Genomic DNA, 9461 nt, shown 5'->3' on the forward strand with positions numbered 1-9461 from the left:
CCGCACGCACTGGAGTACGCGGTGCAAGACAGTGGCTAAGAGCAAGTGCGCGGTATTGGCGCAACTAAAAAAAAAGAAATCCAGAGAAAAAAGGTACGTGGGCTGGGCGTAGACGTCCGCGTGCTTGTCTTCCTATCTTCGACCCTCACTGGATGACTCTGGCGTAAAAATAAAATAACGTCACTGCCCTTAGACTTATTCAGATGGCTTAGTGGCATACCAGCTTGAGAAGCGGAGCTCGGCCAGCGATTATTGTTTCGCGTGGTTGTGTTGCGATAGAAGTATCTTGTATCTTAAGATACACGATACATTATCGAATGTATCGGAAATACAGATACAGATACTCGTCTTTCGAGACGTATCGCGATACAGATACAAGATACCCATAGAGTATCTAAGATAGTATCTAAGATACATGTATCTTCGATACTGCCCAGCACTGGTATTAAATAAAAAACGAGAAACAATGAACAATGTTATTACGTTGTGGTCTCGTTCGGATGCTTAAATATTTCAATTGGGGATTATAGGCAATAGTTAAATTGTGAGTTACATGTCATGCAGTTATTTTACGACAGTGCAAAGGAGCTATCGGATAAACAAAAAATTACATACCTTTCACAGTTAGCTTTTCTTGTGTGTCGTCACAGAAAACAGCCGTCCTTCTTTTTGCATAGCTCCCTTATGTCTGTGCAGTTTTCTGCCACTATTGGTATTAAAGGAAAACGAGAAACAATGATAATGTCATTACGTTGTGATCTCGTTCGGAAGCTTAAATATTTCAATTGGGGATTTTAGGCAATAGTTAAATTGTGAGTTACATGTCATGCAGTTATTTTACGACAGTGCAAAGGAGCTATCGAATAAACAGAAATATACATACCTTTCACGGTTAGCTTTTCTTGTGTGTCGTCACAGAAACAGCCGTCCTTCTTTTTGCATAGCTCCCTTATGTCTGTGCAGTTTTCTGCCACTATTGGTATTAAATGAAAAACGAGAAACAATGAATAATGTCATTACGTTGTGATCTCGTTCGGAAGCTTAAATATTTCAATTGGGGATTTTAGGCAATAGTTAAATTGTGAGTTACATTCATGCAGTTATTTTACGACAGTGCAAAGGAGCTATCGAATAAAACAAGAAATATACATACCTTTCACGGTTAGCTTTTCTTGTGTGTCGGCACAGAAAGAGCCGTCCTCCTTTTGCAAAGCTCCCTTATGTCTGTACAGTCTTCTGCCACTGTTGGTATTAAATAATTGACGAGAATGATTATTTAATGTTATTTCTGTTTGGTATGGTTGCTCAAATTTTACTTTGGGATTTTAAGGAATAGTGATATGGCGAGTTGCATATTGTCTTGTTTTTTTTTGCGAAATGCAATCAATCCATCGAAGAAACAAAAAATATATCTGCCACTCACAGTTTTTTTTTGTGTGTCGTCACAATAACAACCGTCCTCCTTTTTGCAAAGCTCCTTTATGTCTGTACAATTATCTGCCACTCTTGGTATTACATAATTGACGAGAAGGAGTGAATAATGTTATTGTGATTTGTTACGGTTCCTCAAGTATTTTCTTTACGAATTTTATGCAATATTGAAATCACGAGTTACGTATGCGAAAGGCTACGTATAAAAAAATTCGGCAGATCCCACGTACCGTGGGAGTCGATGTTATGCGAAGCATGTGGGGGTAGTGACTTTGGCGTAACCTTTTTTTACTGAGCTACACGTTACAAAATGACGCTAAAGATTTGTATAAACTTTATACGCACACTTATATATGTTGAAGACCGCATATGTGTTATATAACCAGTTGTTTACGGTTGGGTAACGCTGCCAATGGCAACGTGGGTATTACCAACACCAGAAGCGGTAAGCTGATATGTAGTGCTTATACGTGTCCCAAGAACGCACGCACGTTTCACGAACCCGTGTGCGTGTGTGCAAGAAGTTCTTGACAGTTCTTGAACAAGGGCATCATCACCGTGATCAGTGAGCACCAGCAGCTGGTCGTGACTTTTTATAGCTTCCGGTCGTGATCGTGGTGACGAGGGGTCCATGTGTAGTGAAGTATCTGGTATCGTAGAGCTGTTGGAATTCGTGGATGCCTCAGTCATTTCGTCGACAAATTGTCTGTCGACAGAGCCGGCGACATGTCGGAACCTGAAGCCACCCTTCGCGTTGGTGAGGTATTGGCCGTCGAGGTGGTAGGCCTGGATAGTGCTACGTAGACCAACATCTGTGGATGGTGTTTGTCGTATTTGTAGACTACCTGTGGGTATGTGGCCTACGTACCCTAGTCTACAAAGCGGCTGTCAATCAATGTGGTATCATCCTCGGTCAGCATGAGGCCATCGCCCAGCCGCGTAAGAAATGAAGAGGACACTGCATCGTTCTGGCGGACTAAGTGCACTATACGGTACGGTGATGTGGATATCATATGTAACTTTCGTGATGTATTCCTCCCGGGGTGGAGCAATGCTTCAATATAGCTTGCTGAGTCATAGGAATACAACGTAATGTTTAATAGACTACTATAAAAGCGGAGCCACACTGGAACTACAGGCGGTAATCTGATATGACGCCTGTATCGTAGGAGTAGACATCGTAGGAGTATCATGTAGTGTTTATTGCGTTCTTGTAAAATTAGATAGCCGCACCACAACCACAATTGACGTTGCACCGATATTACGCCTGCGTAGGCTGTTTTCAAACAATTTATAGACCTGGCGTGGCTCAGTGGTAGAATACCTGATTGCAACGCAGAAGGCTTGGGTTCGATTCCTGCTGGTATCCAATTTCATTCTTTCCATTCGTTGAGACATTGCTGCCGATGATTCTTGAGACATCGCTGCCGATGTTGGTTTTCCTTAACGCTCTGGCATTTAAGTTAACAATGTCTGTCCTCGCCGTTCCTGGGTAGATATAAACTGTCAATCACCTGTGGCGCCTACCCGAACACCGCGGCCCGTGGTAAACGGGCATGTGCCACACGTGTCTAGTGGAAAGGGTTTGACGACGTACGCGACAAGGTTTTAACGTTATTCATGTCATGACCCGCCAGCCATATTTGTCAAATCCTCTTACCCTCCTATGCAAATTTTGGTCTACACCAAATTAAGGAGGCGATGATGAGAGCACCCAGACGTAGGCGGCTAGATAGATAGATAGATAGATAGATAGATAGATACGTAGATAGAAACGCTCAAATTGCCAGAGGTTCGCTAAGAAATGCTTCGCATTTAAAATGCAAATGAGCTATCGAACAAATAAAAATCTACATACCTTTGACAGTAACTTTTCCATGTGTGTCATGACAGAAACAGCCGTCCTCCTTTTTGCAGCGCTGCTTTAGATCTGCGCACCTTTTGGCCACTATCGGTATTCAATGAATAACAAGGAATAAAAATAAATTAATGTAGTTGTGTTTTGGTCATGATTCCTAAATATAACTGGGAATTTTTAACAGATTCGAAATTCCGAGTTGCATGTCGCATTTTGTTGTCAACAATACGAACTAGCTATAGAATGTGTTTACAAAAAATACGTACCTTCCACAATGAGTTTGCCTTGTGTGTCGTCACAGAAGCAGCCGTCTTCCCTCTTGCACTTCGCCTTAAGGTCTTCCACAGATTATTTTCACTAATGTTGTATTATCAATAACGAGAAATCGTGAAAAAATAATTATCAGTAAATTTGTAACAATGCCTCAATACATTGGAGGGGTGTTCAGACCGGTTAAAATTCTAAGTCAGAAATTCTGTGTGGATTACGGGAACACCAGCAAACCATTCTCCTGCTAAGAAGACCTACTGTTGGGCTATCGATTCATATTACTTGTGTTGACAAAAAAAAAAAAAAAAAACTATGGTCACTTAGCGCGAAAAGACGTAAAAATGGGGAGGGAATATGTGAGCGCTAATATATTCCCTCCCCTTTTTTCGTCGTTTTACGCTAAGTGACCACAGTGTTTTGGGTCAACATCAAATAATTCTCCTGCTAGCACTCTGTTTTGGCTGACATGACATTTATGATATTCACAGGCCGCATTCTCAGTTCAAGCACCCCTTAGCAGACATTTCGGGTTATATACAAATAAAATGAAAGAGGACAACGCCAGCATTACTAATTGGTTTAGACGGTGCCTTCACCTAATTTAAGCACATTAGTTGGATACGTGCCCCACAAACACGGAGCTGCCATTGTGTACAAAACACCTCAAATTGCTACCGCATTTACTAAGTTCGGGCCCTGCCATGCAGTGGTGTTCTGCGAGTTGGCTCCGTGCATAAATTTAAAGACGTTTGCGACCTGTCAGAATATTTAGATGGCGGAGACAGCTAAAGCGATTGCTCAACTTCTTATGTGCTGAGTGAATTATAATTTAAAACCAACGAAGAATACTAAAGAGTGCAATTACCTGGCGAACGTATTAGGCGGCGATTTGGTCCAATTTCAATATGAAGACCCGCGGAATAGCTGAGCTCATTGACAAGGAGCAATACCACCGCACAGAGGCGCACACTAGGACATTGTTCGTCTCATTGACCACAGTGATGGAAACTGCATCCTCTACCGCAACATTATATCATGTGCGGTAGGCGCCGCAGTTAGGGTACCTTATCAACGTCATTTAGCGGTGTGATATCGGATCAGCTGAAATTATCTGGGGGCATAGTACATGATTGTTCGATGCGAATGACAATAGTGAAAGACGTCACACAGCGTCGATAACTATCCTTCAGCTCAGTCTTTGTACGGATTGAAATGGGAAGAAGGATAACTTGGTACATCTGTGTGTTCATCACAACTGAGCCAAATCTTTGTTAAAATGTTGCAGCGAAGTTGGGTCTTTAGCTTCAGCTCGACATATTTTTATTGTTTGCGCATTGATTTCTTTCACTTTTGTGGGTTGTTATTTGTGTTTTATTACATTCATAAACGCTTCTTTTAAATTATTACCGATAAAGAGGGTTAATTTAAAAGAAAGAGTGGCAACAAAACATTACCTGTCAGCTACCGTTACAGTAAGCAGACCACATGCCTCAGGCATTGACATAGCAGACATTACCATTTCTCAAGTACGCCAATATCTTATCAACGCACCTGACATTTAAAACTTCTTGAAATTACGTGCATAAAAATAAAAATAAGGAAAAAGCCAACACTTCTACGCGTAAACTTTCTGTTTAGTGTATTTGTAGTTTATGTACTGACGTTTGATCTAAGCTTGTATATATGTTTATTGCATTGTGTTTCTTTTTTCTGCCAAAACCGCAGCCTGCTGTTTCAAATTTATGTTATTGATAAGTTCTAGGATGTTGTATGTCTTCGTCAGATATTGTGTTCTGTTGCCGCCACCGCCTCTGTCTGATGTATAGGGGGGTGAGAACGTAGTCAAGCGGACAGTCGCTTTTATTCTCACCCCCTCCATCAACTTTGTATCGGTGGGAATAAACGTTATTATTAATATTTTTTACCATTAAATTGAACATCAATATTTAATACATAAGAGCGCCTTGAATACCTGCAACATCTTCATTCTTTCTTTAACGCAATTCCGTGAAAGAGCTCGTGTCGCAGGAAATGCATTGTCGGTGGCTTGCGGGCGCGCGCCGTTGGCGGTCCTGACGACGGCAGCGTGTTCCGCGAGCGCAAAAGTCCGATGAATACAAAGACTAAACTAAGGACACAAACCAGAATCCTACCCAACCTAGGCCACAGATACCGCCAGCGTCGGGGATAATTCAATGCAGCTTAGGTACATTCTTAATCAGGTCCCGCTCAAAGTGCTAGATATAGCCAGGAAACCGGACATTTTTCGTCTCGGTTCTTGGATATAGTCAGCATTTAACGAGGACCCGATTAAGAATGTATCCTGAGCTCTCAGCAACGGCTCTGGTGAGAACACAGATGTTTCACAACATTATGCGAGTCGTATAGGCCCAACTACGCTATCGCGTTCCACTCTTAAAAGCAACGCCTAATTGTGTTCCTAGTTTTTATTGCGATAGCAATGTGGACACTATCGGCGGGTTTTTACCGTCTGCGTCAAAAAACGTAAGGCTGTGTGAGAATTGCGTAAGATGGCATTGCACCAGCGGCATATTCCAAGCAATGTCAGGAACTCGGAGGGTGTGCGCAATTATTCGAAGGGTGTCTTGGATAGCGACTGCCAATACATAGAAAGGACGTAAAAAATACTGAGAACATTTTGCCAGACTCTAAAATATTTCCCGGTTGCGACTTTCTGGCTATGCCCAGGAAACGTTAATGTGTGTGTGTGTGTGTGTGTGTGTGTGTGTGTGTGTGTGTGTGTGTGTGTGTGTGTGTGTGTGTGTGTGTGTGTGTGTGTGTGTGTGTGTGTTGTGACAGTGCTGGGCAGTATTAGATACTATCTCAGATACTGTTTGAGTATCTTGTATCTGTATCGCGATATGTCTCGCAAAACGAGTATCTGTATTTGTATTTCCGATACATTCAATAATGTATCGTGTATCTTGAGATACAAGATACTGCTATCGCAACACGACCGTGCGAAGCAATTATCGCTGGCTGAACTCCGCTTCTCAAGCTGGTACTGGCGTCACTGAGCCACCTGAATAAAGCTAAAGGTAGCGACATAATTTTATATTTTCGCCAGAGTCCTGGGCAGGTGATGAGGTCTGCGCGCCCCTATTGGTGGAACAGAGTCACGTGGCAGCGCTCGCGCAGTCTCGACACAAACAAGCGCGCGAACGTCTACACCCAGCGCAGGTAGCTTTTGTTTTCTCGATTTTTTTTTTTTTTTCATTTTGGTTGTGTCAGTTCGGTGACACTTGCTCTTAGCCACGGTCCTGTGCCGCGTAATCCAATGACTGCAGCGTCTATAACGCAAATTCTTATGCTGCTTTCGTGTCGTTATTGAAGATTATCTCGCGTGGTGCTTCGTTATGGAAATCTGAAGCATGTAAGAACGCAGTTTCTTTGCGTTTCATTACTTTCACACACCAGTGATTTGAAGGACTTCGTGGATGTAAGCTTGCCTTACATGCGATGACATTGGCTTATATTCAAACAAGGTTCTACGAACTATAGCTCCATCGATACCGAAGCTCGATCTATTAGAACAAGCCTTTACCCTAACAAAGATATCTCGGTGCACCGTATCTTTTTCTCCTGCTATCTTTATTTTAGGAGTTTTTGAAAACACAATTTGATCGTTAGCACAAATGTTTTCTGAGCTGCCCTTCTTTCGCATTCCATACATTACCTAGGTCTCTATTGTTGTTTCCGGTGTTGTCACTGCAATATATCTTTTGTAACGTGCTGCCAAAAAATAAGCTCTCTGCTTTATTGTCGCTTTTAAATGTCTACGTTATTTCTGCTACTGTTTACACATTTAATACTTGAGTTACTGTTCTGAAAAGAAGATTTTGAAAAGAAATATATAGTTATGTGGGCGTGCCCTGAGTATACATTAATCATAATGTTTGAGGTGTAACGTCCCAGAACCGCGATATTATTATGAGAGACGCCGTATTGGAGGCCTCCAGAAATTTCGACCACCTGGGGTTCTTTAACGTGCACCTAAACCTATGTACACGGGTCTCAAGCATTTTCGCCTCCATCGTAAATGCGTCCGCCGCGGCCAGGATTCGATCCTGTCACCTTTGGGTCAGCAATTGAGCACCATAACCACTAGACAACAGTGGCAGGTCTTGAGTATAAAGTACCAAATATTCTTCTTACCTCTTAATAAAATAGTGAAATTGAATTTGCATTATAATAATGGAAATTATTAGGAGCCATCTTAAATGTGTTAGATGGGGGATACGAGAAACATTTATATCAAATACTCCGTTTTTCTCATGAGTGTCCCAACGAATATTTTCAGGGAATTTTCCATGGGCAATGACATTTCCATTGTCTTACCTTAACAGGTAAGTTGACGATGCTTCATTCTTAATTGTCCTAGCATTAGGGGTCCCGCCTGTATCAGATTCCTATACTTATTCACTATGAATGCAGAACACCCTTTCTATTTTACTTTTTTTTTCTTTTTTTAGGCCTGCCTGAATTTTTTTACTATTACTAATCGCCAGACAACCGGAGCTGTAAGTGGCAATAGCGCGAATAGCGGCGGTGTCCTGCGACGCTTTGGGCAACTATACTGCCACGCGCTCTTATTTCTTTATTTTGGTGTGATTAGGTTCAAGTAGCAAAAAACTGTTAGCACCACTCGGCGTAAGCCGCGCCGCAGTGTTTAGGAAGCTTCGCGATTTTTTTCGAATTGTTCTATTATAATTACGCGCAGGACACGAGTATTCTAGTTTATTCGGGAGCTTGCGCAAGCACCAGTGATAACGCGGGAAGGTTTGATCCCTGATGTATGAAAAAGGACGCATTCCGCCGATGATTAGATTATCGACGACCGATGAATGTGATCGCCGCTATCGACTTGCAGCGTGTTTGCTTGTATTTTCAGTTACTTAGTTATCTTGGCACAACTTAGCATAGTACAGAGTTCCGTTTCTACAATCTGACTGTCGCCTTCTCAATGACAGTGCAATACGTCTGAGACGTTTCCTGGTTGCATATGTTCTTTCGTTGAAGAATATTTGTTCAAAAATTGCATGTTAGTGAGTATATCGATAACGCGCGTTTTACATCAGCAGATACCTAGAATATGAACAGCCACTGCAGTTTTATATGTCCCCTACGAGTACATTTTGCGTCACAAAAAATGTCGCTGCCAGTTTGTTGCTGCTGTATAGCTGTCCAGTGATCCGGTATTGCGTAGCGGTGGCACACGGACAAGGTAAAACTCCATGCTGGTATTTGTACCATCATGCGAAGGCTTCTTATTGAAGTTCTTGGGATTAGATGGCAACCCGCTAGCTGATTCGCAAACTAAGCAGCGTCTCTCATCAATTACAAAGAGACAAGCAAAGTACAGAGTTTCGAAGCAAGAAGCGCTGTCAGCGAAGTGTATAAAGGATGCCCTGTTAAACAGCTTATAAACAAACCCCGGTACGTTCTTTCGGAATTGAACTGATGTACTTTGAGCAAGAAAGACAAAAATTTTGATAATAACAGACATTTATTTCAAACGAAACAAAATTGGTCACAGTTAAGAAATTTCAAGCCGACATTTTGGTGCATTGGCGTTTGCTGCTACATCATGAGGATCTATAATAACAAATTTGCGAATGTATAGAAGTATCTTAAGATACAATAAGCAAGTTTCGTATCGGATACATTAATTGCGGTAGTATCTTGTATCTGTATCTCAAATACTTCTTGGCTGAGTATCTTGTATAGTATCGCGATACAATTTCAAATTATCTTTACCCAGCTCTGGTGTGTGGACATACGTTCTATTCCTTTACTACTCTATAACACGGCTGGCATTTTGACACTTTAATTGAAAGCCTCTGCTTTTCCCGCCTCCGTCTTTCTTTTCTTCCTTATTATT

The 9461-nt window shown here is 41.8% G+C and overlaps 1 long non-coding RNA gene across 2 annotated transcripts in view; it reads right to left on the bottom strand.

The window, feature by feature from the left end:
• Positions 1 to 975, bottom strand: part of LOC125758712 (uncharacterized) — an 80572-nt gene extending 79597 nt beyond the window's left edge. The window contains exon 1 of one of the 2 annotated variants that reach the window (XR_007416341.1): positions 884 to 975. This is a non-coding gene — a long non-coding RNA (uncharacterized LOC125758712). The remainder of the gene's footprint in view (positions 1 to 883) is intronic. The other variant, XR_007416342.1, reaches the window with a different exon arrangement.
• Positions 976 to 9461: the final 8486 nt, after the last annotated feature.

Source organism: Rhipicephalus sanguineus, chromosome 5 (genome assembly GCF_013339695.2).
Source record: "Rhipicephalus sanguineus isolate Rsan-2018 chromosome 5, BIME_Rsan_1.4, whole genome shotgun sequence".
Lineage (NCBI taxonomy): Eukaryota > Metazoa > Arthropoda > Arachnida > Ixodida > Ixodidae > Rhipicephalus > Rhipicephalus sanguineus.